This window comes from Carcharhinus amblyrhynchos, chromosome 24 (genome assembly GCF_965287045.1).
Source record: "Carcharhinus amblyrhynchos chromosome 24, sCarAmb.v2.hapA, whole genome shotgun sequence".
Classification (NCBI taxonomy): domain Eukaryota; kingdom Metazoa; phylum Chordata; class Chondrichthyes; order Carcharhiniformes; family Carcharhinidae; genus Carcharhinus; species Carcharhinus amblyrhynchos.
Genome location: NC_137347.1, coordinates 35,249,321 through 35,262,645, shown reverse-complemented (window position 1 = coordinate 35,262,645; position 13,325 = coordinate 35,249,321). Strand labels below are relative to the sequence as shown.

At 38.8% G+C, this 13,325-nt stretch overlaps 1 protein-coding gene and 1 non-coding gene across 3 annotated transcripts in view; both read right to left on the bottom strand.

Annotated features, from left to right (window-relative positions):
* Positions 1-900: 900 nt before the first annotated feature.
* On the bottom strand, positions 901-1,068 carry LOC145358040 (U1 spliceosomal RNA). The gene has a single exon (XR_013889414.1). It is a non-coding gene; the product is annotated as a U1 spliceosomal RNA (small nuclear RNA).
* A 1,115-nt stretch (positions 1,069-2,183) lies between these two features.
* Positions 2,184-13,325, bottom strand: part of LOC145357952 (heterogeneous nuclear ribonucleoprotein R) — a 32,908-nt gene continuing 21,766 nt past the window's right edge. Inside the window, exons 12-15 of one of the 2 annotated variants that reach the window (XR_013889394.1) lie at positions 9,744-9,834; positions 5,835-5,890; positions 4,183-4,252; positions 2,184-2,616 (exon numbers count right to left, since the gene is read on the bottom strand). The gene's annotated coding sequence lies outside the window, so the exon portion shown is untranslated. The remainder of the gene's footprint in view (positions 2,617-4,182; positions 4,253-5,834; positions 5,891-9,743; positions 9,835-13,325) is intronic. The other variant, XR_013889395.1, reaches the window with a different exon arrangement.

The following is a 13,325-nucleotide window of genomic DNA, read 5'->3' as shown; positions in this document are numbered from 1 at the left end:
GTTAGTTGTTTTGCTCACTCTGCTGCATTACATTTATTTGATGCCACATTGCTTTATTCGACAAGAGAAAGAAACTATAAGCACTCACTTTCTTCCCCTTGCCTCAATCTTCAACGTTTTATGAGCTTGATCAAACTTCCTCTGCAGTTGGCAACTCCACACATTTCACTCCATCAGTGTAACCAACAGTCCTCAATCCAAGTCCCAGCATTCCAAAGATTTAGCAGCTACAGCACATGAATGAAGGAGCACCTGGAAGAGGTCTGCAGGATAATATTTCTATACATCCTCTAATTTGGTTATGATCTGCCAGATATTCCACTCCAGTGCGTGCAGGAATGGAAGCAGAAACCAGGATCAGGACTACACCTTTGAAAAGACCTTTGAATGGCTATGAAAAGCGAAAATCAAACAGAAAATGAGCCTAAATCACATCTCACTGGCAGGGATCTGAAATTGGGTATGACCCCAGGTGAAGATGAACAAACACTGCACATGATATAACTAATCCCAAAAGGTTTGGGTGATCCATCTTACTGCACATACAATGACTATTTCAAAAAATAAAGGCACGTACAAATATAGGACATCTTATTGAATTATTTATTAGAGCCACAAGGCTTACATTAACACTGCAATAATGTTACTGAGAATCCCCAAGTTGCCACACTGCAGCACCTGTTCAGATATACTAAGGAGCAATGTAGCATAGCCAATGCACCTAACCAACTCACATTTTGGACTGTAGAAACTGGAGCACCTGGAGGAAACCCATGTAGACACTGGGAGAATGTGCAAACTCCAGTGACCCAAGCCAGGAATCAAACCCAGGTCTCTGGTGCTCAGAGGCAGCAGTGCTAACCACAGTGCCATCATGCCACATAAGATTTGCAGATCAGGGTAAAAAAAACACGAACACAATCCCTCATTATTACAAATTCTGCAATTGAGTAACCCTCACTTGGGAAATCACAGGCTTCAGCACATCATAACTGCGATGGGATAGCCTCAACCTGGGAGATCAACCCAAGCTGCTTCATCATTGACTCTCCCCTGCCAGGTAAAGCTAGGAAGTGCCTAGCATATAGTTTTATAACCACCGGAAAAGGCCACTCTCTCCTACTACCTTCTGTTCTGCTTGTGGTGCCCCTACTACCTCATGCCATTTTGTCCTTGGTCACCAAATTCAAATTTCTTCAATAAGGCAATGCCAATAATGCATGGCCCAACCTTCTGCTCATTCCCTCCTCACTTCTCCAAGGATCCAACTACTGATGGGACTTGGTGCATGTTTCACTGCTTGGGGTGCCTGCTCTTCAAACTCAAACTCCCTGGGTTTGGCTGAAGTCTGTCCCAAATCAACATCCTTCCTCCTCTTCCATTGCCCCGCACCCTTGCTCCTGAATCCACACACAGTCCCGCCTGCTTTCTCTCCCATCCAGCACTTCAATCACTCGTACTTACACCCCAATGGCCTACGTAACACTGTTGAACTCTTAAGTTCTGGATTTGACAAAGGAACTGGTTCATCACTTACTGCACCACCTTGAGTCAGTTGTCAAATATCATGCTCTATTATGCAATAATTGCTTATTAGAAATTGCAATGGTCAGTTTTTTTTGTTTTGCTACCTGTAAATCTACAGCCTTTCGGGAAACATTTGCACTGATGGCAAAATTACATCTTTTACTGCAATAATTGACTACTGCCTTTGGCCATCAGCAGGAAGACACAGCCACTACAGAAAAAGTGGGTAAATGCCACGATCGTTCTAAATATTAACAATCTATTCTATGCCTTCATTTCATCATTAATCAGCTATTACCATCAAGACACTCATTTACCCAGCCAGTAACATTATCTTAAGCATTAATGCTAGAAGAGGAAAAATCACTGGCATTCTAATGCAAAAAACAACTGATGAATATAGGAAAATGGCACTTGAGTGGGACTAGCTAAACTGCTCTTAGAGTGTCAGCATGGACTGTGCTGCCTTCTGTGATTTTATGATCCACTGCTCCTTGTCCAGGTGAAAAATAGCAATGTGTGACCAACTAGCTGAACTCAAAGCCAGAGCCAGTAGAAAAGAAATACACCCACCCATTTTATTAGCAAAAATGTTGCTGAATTGCATTGCATAAAATGAAAACAATAAAACTGTGGCAGCATATATCAATATTTTATTAAAGACAGTACAAAGTGTTTAACGCACTAGCACTAAACAATAACAGGCATTGACAAATATCCCCATTCTTTAATATCTGCTATGAATTTTGTACAAGTAATTTTCTGCAAGATCGCTCATCTGAGTCTAAAAATGACTGCTTCTCTGTCTCTATAGCTTAAGAGGGGGAAGAAAATCTTCATTTAAGCAGGGAACATTATAGTAAACATCTGAACAATAAAATCCACCTAACATATATAAAAAGGACCTTGTGCTGACTTTCAGAGCTATCCACCAAGTACAAAAGCCCCTATTTTACAAAGAACATTTATAATGGTCCACTTCTCTTAAGGCAATGGAGCTGGTGAGTGCAGACTGCCATCCAGTGGTGAAAATGGGTTACTTCTTGGGTCATGTTTCCACTCAGCAAGTTGGCAGCAGTTCAGCAGAACCTAGTTTAGATGCAACAGATTAGGCGTGAGAATAATGTTACACATATACCATTTAAACTCTAAAAACAAGATACGAGGAATACTGGCAATGAAGTTGGTTACACGTATGACAGATCCTCAAATTTCATGAAGTTTTTTGGGAAAAAACATTGAAATGTAAAATTATTTTTAAATAAATTGTCACCAGTAGTCAATCTTCATTCCTCCACTTAACACTGTTTTTCCAACATTGATGGCCTTTTCCAACCACATGGAATTCTATTCTTTGCTTGGATCTCATTTTGGCCTCAAAAAAAAAATTGCATGATCCCAGCTATCTGATACAACAGGCCTTTGGGAGCGCTGCTGACACAAGTTTATAAAATTATGGGAGGTATAGATAGGGCGAACAGTTGGAAGCTTTTTCCCAGGGCAGAAATGACAATTGCAAGGGGACACAAGTTCAAAAGGGGGAAAAAGGTTCAGGGAGATGTGCAAGGCAAGTTTTTTTTTACACATGGATGGGGGCCTGGAAATGCACTGCCAAATGAGGTGGTTGAGGCAGTTATGTTAGCCACATTTAAGTCTTATCTTGATAGGCATATGAACAAACAGGAAATAGGGGGATATAAGCGGTTGGTTTAGGTAGGTAAACGTGATCAGCACAGGCTTGGAGGGCCAAAGGGCCTGTTCCTGTGCTGTATTGTTCTTCGTTTTAAAGCAGAATATTACATGTTACATATCTGAGAAACAACTGGCTTGAATCATGAGCTGCAAACCAGTACAACAATTCAGTTGATGTGAAAGCCACTCAAACTGTTGAGTGACAAATGTTACAGCTTTGCAATACTTTAAGGCACCTCTTTTAAAAATCAGACAATCAGACTGGATTATTCAGATTTATCAAAATGGCATAACGAGCCAAATGAGGTTATATTGTTGTACTAACTACCAGAATCTATTCAAAGTTACATAAGCCTAGTGGAAAAAAGGATGGGGAGGAGATTAGAAATATTGTGTGTATTGATTTGTGATAATCTTGAAAGCATTGCTTAAATGGGCTGTGGAAGTAAACTCATTGGCAACTTTCAAAGGGAACTGGACATACACTTGAAAAAGGAAGAATTTACATGGTTATGAAGAGCAGGAATAATCAAACGGCTCTTTCAAACAGCCTGTGCAAGCATAATAAGACAAATGGTCTCCTGTGCTAAAAGATTCGATAGTTCTACTGGGTACACCACTACACAATAGACACCAAAACTGATGCAATTCCTAGTCTGTCTCAGCTAGGAAAATGAAACTAGTCTCAAAGTCCTTGGAATAGGCTATGCTGCAATTGTCTTGAAAGGGGAATTACAGGAATACAGGGGAAAGAGCAGAACATTATTAACTGGTTTGAAAGGGCCAGTGCAGCCATGATGGGCTGAGCGGTCTCTCTCTGCACTGTTATGATGGTACCCAATTTATCAATCTTAATCTTAAATCGTCAAATTGACCCAGAGGGTAGAGAAAATAGCTTTAGGCCTCTGCAGCTAGAAGTACCATCAAGGTGGATGCGAAGTTCTAACCAGGCAATGTACTTACACAGAGGTCTACGCCAGTGGTAAACAGCGCTCATGTATGTATTTATTCACCGTGTTCACATTGTTTGGTGCTGCAAAAGAGAAACAGTACAATTGTTGTCAATATAAAATGCAACAGAACGTAGTTTGTCTGCAAGCAACCATCTATGCTTCATTTCAAATGAGTTAAGTTATCAAACAGTGATGTGTAGGTTCCCTGACATCAGTCAAAGTACATGGTGGGTTACTTGTTCATGCAGAAAGGAAGTTCCCAGCTCTGACTGCCAGTCTGCGTTTAGTTTGCTGATACTGGTCAGAAACATGATGGGGATGTCAGACTTCAATAAATTCCACTCCTGACATTTCCATTTGAGCGGCACAGTGGTTAGCATTGCTGCCTCACAGCACCAGGGACCCAGATTCAATTTCAGCCTTGGTTGAGTGTGTGTGTGTGTGAAGTTTGCACATTCTGCCTGTATCTGTGTGGGTTTCCTCCAGGTGCTCCAGGTTCCTTGCACAATCCAGGTTAGGTTTGATTGGCCATGCCTCTTAGTGTTAGGTAAATTAGCAGGGTAAATACATGGGGAACAATTGACTCTGGGTCTGTACTCGGAGTTTAGAAGGATGAGGAGGAATCTTATTGAAACTTACAGGATGCTGCAAGACCTGGATAGAGTGGACGTGGGGAGGATGTTTCCACTAGTAGGATAAACTTGAATCAGAGGGCACAAGCTCAGGCTAAAGGGACGATCCTTTAAAAGAGCGATGAGGAAGAATTTCTTCAGCCAGAGAGTGGTGAATCTGTGGAACTCTTTGCTGCAGAAGGTTGTGGAAGCCAGGTCAGAGTGTCTTTAAGACAGAGGCAGATAGGTTCTTGATTAACAAGGGGATCAGGGGTTATGGGAAAAAGGCAGGAGAATGGAGATGAGGGAAAAAAAAAATCAGTCATGATTGAATTGCAGAGCAGACTCAATGGGCCAAGTGGCCTAATTCTACTTCTATGTCTTATGGTGACGGGATAGGGACTGGGTGAGTGTCGGTGCAGGCTCAAATGACCTCCTCCCGCACTGTAGGAATTATGTAATACTAGTTTTGAGAAAGAAAAACTATCTGGGTAACTGTCTGGAGAACACTGTGGAAGACCACTAATGTATAAGAAAACTAGGTTTTGATGTCTTGCCACATTCATATCACCTGCCAACATCATCCACACTCCTACACTAAGAATGATCACTTGAATGAAGCAGCAGCAGGGGTCTCAGTATTGTCTTCAATCCTTCACGCAAAATAAATCACACTCAGTAGTGAATAAAAATGTAAGGAACACAAAGTGCTGGAAAAACTCAGCAGGTCTGGCAGCAACCACCTGCGGAGAGAAACACAGTTAGTGTTTCGAGTCCAACATGACGACTCCTCTGAGCTGAGGTCTTACAGACTTGAAACATTAATTCTGTTTCTCTCTCCACAGATGCTGCCAGGTCTGAATTTTTCTGGCATTTTTGGTTTCATTTCAGCTTTCCAGCACCCACAGTATTTTGCTTTTATAAAAATGGAATGAAATTCAGAATTTTTTTTATAATTGCTCCCAATGATAACGTGTTCTCTAAACGCCCACGTAATTAATCACCAGTGGTCATGCGTTCACAAAAGGTAACCAGAGGGTGTAAAACTTACCTATTAAGCTCCAAAGAATTGTGTCCACTCTATGGCAACAGTAGGCAATTCAGAATCTGCTTAAACATGCCAGATATAACCAGTTTATTAAAACAAAACCTGATCACAACTGTGCAGTATTAGAACTTTATAAACGTAATAGGATATGGTATTATGCATTGTTACAACAATGACTAGGGCAGTGAAAGTTTGCCACCAATAAAGCAGCTTCTTCAACTTCACTGCACGTTTTTCAGAGTAGCACAAAGAACAGCAACAAAGAATCTTGAGATTTTCAGTTTTTGCTTTAAACCCTAGTTACACAAGGAAAAGTTTATTTTAAAAACCAAGGACTCAGCATTTTTGTTTGGAATGTGAGCGTTTTGAGCTAGCCATTATGAGACAAATGATTTTTGCTACGGAGAGATATCCTTCTGTACTGTGGATCTAGACAGAGAATTCAAATACTGATTAATTTTTTTAAATTAAAATTTGACAAAGTATTAGGAAGCAGTCTTTTGATCCGTAGGCATTTTCCTGAACACTGTATCTATTAAAATCAAATAGAAACACATGTGCATGGTTAAGATTGAAGTGTAGGGCAATGATAGTCACTTGGTCCATTTCATTCCACTTTCGGTAAATTTTGTTAGTTAAAAGTCTTTCCACTCAAGTCTTCAAAACTGCACAAAAGTACTATCTCTCCAATTCAATCTTTTTATTTAAGCTTCCTTTTTCATCATCAACTTGCTCCATGATCAAATTTTCACTTTTGTCTTTCTTCAATTTAAAAGGAGAACACCATTCTGCATCGATCAGAACCAATTCTTTTGTTAGCCTTGGCCACGCTGCCATAAACACAATGTAACAAAGGCAATGAGGCTCCAAAGTGCGGCCTGACCTTACCGATAAGGCGGGTAGGAAAAAGCAAATGAAAATCTGACTTAGCATGCTGTTAATTCTCACTTGCCAAAAAATCTGAACTGTTAGAAGCACTTGCCGGCACACACCATTTTTCATTTACTAATCAATGCAATAATTTGCTGTTTGATGATCACCTCATGGACATACAGGATCTGAATGTGTATTTTATGGTAGGAAGCAGAAGAAATAGAATTTCTTTGACAGATACATTTTACAAAAGGAATGCCAGCAAAATATACAGCTCAACTCTGTATATGACATGCATAGTCTGCTGTGTATCTTACGTGATGTGATTTTATTGCTTGCAAAGCATCAATGGTAAAAACAAAGGGGCGTTCATTGCAGCCTTATTTAGCTTCCAAGTGCAGCAAATACCACAATCTTATACAAGCAATCCTCACCTGAGAGGCCTTCTATCTTCCACATTTGTGCATGTCAAACAAAGCAAAAATACTAATTATAACCCACAAATATGCCCCTGCAGTCACTGCTATTTACCTAGAACGACAACACCCGCTATCAGTTACTATCAATTGTCAACTTTGTTTTCAACAGACCAGGAAATTCAACTCAGAAGGACTTTCACTTTCATTGTTTTGTCCAATAATGTGGTACATATTAAATCAGCTGCAATTTAATTGTGGAAGTCCAACTCAGGAACAGGATGCAATTTAGGAAGTTAAATTCAAGTAGATCACTTGTCACACAGCCAATGGCATTTATAAAACCAATGAAAGGTTCAAGATTCTTACATTTCTCATTTTCAACATGGAGTCACTAAATTGTAAAACTTCAAAGGAAAAGGCAGGACAGCTCTCTCTCTCACAATTACTTATAGCAAACGTTCAGCCAGTAAAGGACGTATTCATTCAAGTTTGTGCATTTGATATCAAAAAAACAGAGAGGCAGCTATTAAGCAACAGAGCAACTGCATAAGAAAATTTAATCAGATCACTGCTACAAATTGTGATTTTGTATATTGTGTGACATTGTATATCGCTGTGCAAGTGCAGGATTATGGATTGTGTTTAACAAAATACATAACATGCCTTTTGTTGTGATAAACTGGGATAGGAACGCTCACTTAAAACTAATTTACAATTAAGGATTCAAATCACAAATCATTTCATGGTGCACAGTAGGTGTAGTGGAAAAGTGTTGGCTTTAGAATGCAAGTTTGCTTCTGAAGAATTCTATTTAAAAACTAAATATTCTGCAGTGGAAGGTCACATGATCTAGTTTTCAGAGTTGGCGTCAATTTTGAAATTCTCTGCAGGAAGATCTAATATGTGTTTATTTTCAAACCAAAACTGTTCTGTTTTTTATTATGTTAAATGTGCTCTCCTAAGCCGAGTTTAGAAAATTTCCTGCAGCAATGTTTCTACTTTCCTAACTGCAGCCTGTCCAAAGCACCGTTAACCTGGCAAATAATTCTGATGCTGCAGATTATATGCAGGATAAAACCATTATTTAATCATTACTGAGCAGGAACACATTCCAACTGTACAAACACGATGCTACTGCTCAACTTTGAGGGGATGTCAAACTCAATATTGTGACACATAAGGAATTCTTCCTACTTCAAACGTTCTCTTTATATAGTTTGCTAGATAAAAAGCTAAGAAATTCAAAAGCAGTTCATAAACCAAATTGCTTATACTTTTGAAATTGAACATATCTTAGTTTGAATTTAGTCCTTTTTCCAGGTTACATGTGGTCTTTTTTTTAAAATGTAGATTACACAAGTGAGCTAAAACACCTGCAAAAACCAAGTTAAGATTGTCAGCAACTGTTAAGATTTTCCTAACACTTTTATGCAGAAACACACTTTAGAGAATCATTCTGAAAAACTGGAAGCTCTCTTTTAAAAGGTAAAACCAAACATGAGAATCTTCAGTCAAAACATACTAAATCTGGGCACAAAATTATTCGTAAGAATACTTTAACTTTACGCTATTTATCTGCAAGTCTTGAGCAATAAGGTCAAAATTTTCCAATATGCTCTGGGAATAAACTACACCATCTCTTAATGGCTTTCACCAATATCTGCACAGAAAATTAACCAAATGCATGAGAACTTAATACATTTCAGGCATAATGAAAAAGAGCGATTTCAAAGCTCCAAGTCCCATGTCAAAACTCCAGATGCATTCGTCTTCACTTATTACTTGCACACAAATTGTTTGGACAGGATGACATTGTCCCAAAATTATATTTTAGTCTTTTAATCAGTCAAATGGTCTGTAATTATTGTGAAAGCTAATGCTCTGTTTTTTAATTAACGCTGGGATCTTGCCATTCCTCATCTTGGACCACACAGGTACTTATCTTGAGGAAGAGATGCACAAATCCATCCATAATCGAAGTATTTCACATGCAGAAATACATTCAGTTCCGAATCGGTATTTAAAAAGTGTTCGAATCAAAATTCAGTATTATTTTTCATGTTGTTCAGTGAAGTAAAATTTCCTTTGAATAAACAGTGCAGTTTCCGGTGAACTAGAGAAAAGGACAGTCACATTACTTTTAAAATAGCTGTGACCTTTTAAAAAATGTTTGGGTGGGATTGCCCCTTAGTGACACGGGGCGGGGGAGTAACGTGGGGCTACAAGGATAGGGATTGTGTGGGATTGTTGTCGGTGCAGACTCGACAACACCGAGTTGGCACAGTGGCTAGCACTACTGCCTCCCAGCACTAGGGACCCCTTGATTCTCAGCTTGGGTCGCTATGCGGACTTTGCATGTTCTCCCCGTGTCTGTGTGCATTTCCTCCCAGTGCTCCGGTTATGTAGGTCGACCATGCTAAATTGCCGCTTAGAGGAAAAGGATAAATGTGGGGGGTTACGGAACAGTTCCTGGATGGGATTGTGGCCTCATTCTGTACTGTAGGGACCCTATGAAATACTGACTATGTTAATCAGACACTAATTCCCAGGTCTATTGCCAGATGAGATGCCAAAACATACTATGTAGGTTGGGAAAAACTTGGCACAGAAATTGTCTTACCATATCACTCCAACAGCAGCTTCCTGTACAGCCCCCACCTAGGATGTTGGTGTCATGACAACAGGTCAGGGCCAGCCTCAACCACGCTTCCCTGATAGTCAGGTGACAAAAGGATATTTGTTAAAACTTAAGAGACTAAAACGGAAATACAATTTGTGGCTATTTACCAGAATATTTAGTAACAGCAATACAAAGAAATTTCTCATTGTCTACACCCTATTGTTTACCTTGGAAACACAACTCTCCAACTTAATTTTTTTTCTGTGTTTTTTTTAAAAGGCTAAAAAAGGAAAAAATAATGGTTAGAACTAATCAGTAGCCAATGACAAAGTGCTAGTGACATTGGACAGGTCACAGCACAGATGTGATATATGTTGCATTTATTAATAAATATTAGTTGAGGTAGATAGATCAGCATCAGGTATATTTTGTCTGTTTTGTTTGGATAATTTTCAATTTTAAATTCAAGAAATCTGCCATTCGTGCCAGTTTGTTCTAATCGATGCATGTTGTACAGAAATTATACTGTAGTAGCCAACCTTGCAATAGGGATGTCACAAACATAAGTGAGTCACAGAATCTTTGCTTATAGCACAATTTACCATAAAAAAAATTAGTACCAGGTTATACAATAAGGAATTGTTTGCAGTGATCAGCATTCAGCACTCACTCCAGATATGTAAATTTTAAAACAGACGACGGTGAAATAACCAATCTATTGTTAACATCACAAAAGGCTTTTGTTTGTAAAACCATATCTGTTTAGGAATGCAACTTGGACCATTACAGCAAAATGTACCTGGCAAAAAGATTTTTTTGTTTGCATTAACAAGTTGTCCAAAAATTTGCCATCCCTATTTGGCCATTATAACGTCATCAGTATATTTTCAGTAAGACAGTGTTTGAGACGGGCAAATTCAGAAATGGCACGAACCAGGACAAAAAGATCTTCAAACTTATGCAGATAAGAGACTTAAATTCTCTTTGCATGCTGTTATTCACAAAAGTACATACTTCAGTTGATCAAAATCAAATATCACTGGGTAAACTTAGCTCGTGTTTTGAGATCTGAAAACAAAGTCAGAGGATTGAAGGTATCAGATTTTAGACATTGACACGTTTGATTCAACTATTGTTATTTTTGTACCAAGAGTTGGCATAGTTAAGGAAACCAAGTAGAGGTTTCTTCCAATTATATATATTCTATAAAGATTAGTCAATTGAAGGATAGCCTTCATTCCCACTACCAACAAGCTGGATAAAAATGCAAAACTGCTGCAAATGAGTGATCAAAGGTACCTCATTGTTCTAAATCTGAAGTTGCGGAAAAAAATGCAACAGTTCTAATTCTAGAGCGCTGGCTATGCATACATTTTGCACATTCTTCCTTACACACAAGAACATTTTGGGAGATAATTTTTTTAAATACTGAACTGAAAATAATTCACGGGATTCAATTTTAGTTTCACAAGGTTGCTAGTGCAACCAGCCTAGAGAAAACATGCTATTCAAACACACTCAGCTGATCACCCAGAGGAGCAAAGCCAGAACCAAGACTGCCCCACAATCTCAGAACTAAGATGGAGCGGAAAAGGTAACACCAGATTTACAAATCACCAACACACGCAGGATCAGTTAAGGCTAGTGAATGGAAAACCTCAGTCAGAGGAACAAATGCATTTTCTGGATTGCTAATGCATGAAACTTTGCTAACTGAATATTTCAAATTCTTCATTAAAGTTTATGTGAATCATAAACAGCATTCCTACTTATGGCAACAGAACAATACTATCCTTTGGATATTGTTATGTACACCCCCCTTCCCCCTCCCCCAAGAATTAAGTCCACTTCAGGTAAATTTTTCCATAACTTCCCCACCACTAGGGGGAGAAGATTTACAAAGACATATTTTTCTCAGGCCAGCCAGTTTTCTAACTATTCAGTTTGTACCCATTGATACAGAGTAAGAAATTCCCGCAAAGTCAACTAGTTTAATTCCTCTATTAATCCTTTAGTAGGGAAGGCAGTAACTGAAAATGCAAATTTATCAGTTGTTCATTCTGTAGTTGAGGTTTTTTTTAAAAAAAACAAATTTATTTCCTCCCATTCAACTTGAGAGAAATCCTTATAACTATTTTAATATTATTGAAGCGTTTTACTTGAACATTGTTGGAAAAAATGTTTTCACTGGTCAAAGCTTTTTGACTTGCACTCATCAGAATATTTCACAAGAATACAAATCAAAGGGAGATAACAAATTCTGTAACAAATTGCAGACAGGAAAACCAAGTACACATATTTATTTTATTTCACTGAAACAGGCGCAATGGATCATTTACTAGTTCTTTTCCCTGCAGTGCCTCGACCAGTGTCAAGTTAGAGTTTAAATCTCAAACAATACCTGACAGTTATCTGTCAGTTATCATCAACTGTTGCATTCTTTATGGCAATGCCTCTACCAGTCAGAGACCACTTGCTAACTGATCAGCACTCTCTTCCCATACAGTATAAATTTACTCTCACCAACTTTTACAGATGTACCATAGAATGTGTTCTTTCTGGTTGTATCACAGCTTGGTATGGCTCCTGCTCTGCCCAAGACTGTACGGAACTACAAACGATTTGGAATGTAGCCCAATCCATCATGCAAACCAGCCTCCCATCCATTGACTCTGTCTACACATCCCACTGCCTCAGCAAAGCAGCTTGAAGGATCCCACGCATTCTCTCTCCCACCTTCTTCCTTCGAAAAAAGATACAAAAGTCTGAGGTCTCGTACCAACCGACTCAAGGATAGCTTCTTCCCTGCTGCTGTGAGGCTTCTGAATGGACTTACCCTGCATTAAGTTGATCTTTCTCTACACCCTAGCTATGACTATAACACTACAGTCTGCACTCTCTCCTTTTCTTTAGGAACGGTACGTTTTGTCTGTATAGCGCAAGAAACAATACTTTGTTAATACATGACAATAATTAATCAAATCAAAAAAAATCTCCCTTGAATTTGTATACTTGCAAAATATCACAATGCACACAAGATGAAAAGCTTAGACAATTTTTTTCAGCAACTCAAATGTTTTACTTTCTAAAAGCTATCTTTCGCCATGTACTTTGTCTCTAATTGTTTTTTTAAACGTGAGAATGCAAAATTATTTTTAAAAATACAGAAGTGTTATTAGTTGAGACGAAGGCAGAGATCGGTGATAATACAGAGGTGGAAATAAGCAGCCTTAGTGATGACACAAACATGTAGTTGAAATGGCTCATGTCGGGGTCAAATTTGACACCAAGCTTGCAAACTGCCTGGTTCAATCTCAAGCAGTTGCCAGGGAGAGTGAATGGAATGGGAATGGTGTTTGTGGCAGGGATCAGAAACAATGGAAGCAGTTTCAGTGAAAACCCTCCACTACTCTACCCCCAACCCAAGACCATCAAAAACTAACTAAACAAGCATTATCTAGTTTTAAATTTTATGTTCCTCAACTTAACTTGATTTAGCATGAATTATTATGGTATGACTATTCAAGTTGCACAGTACAAAGAGCAAATTTACTACTTTTCTGCTCATGGACCAATAACCCT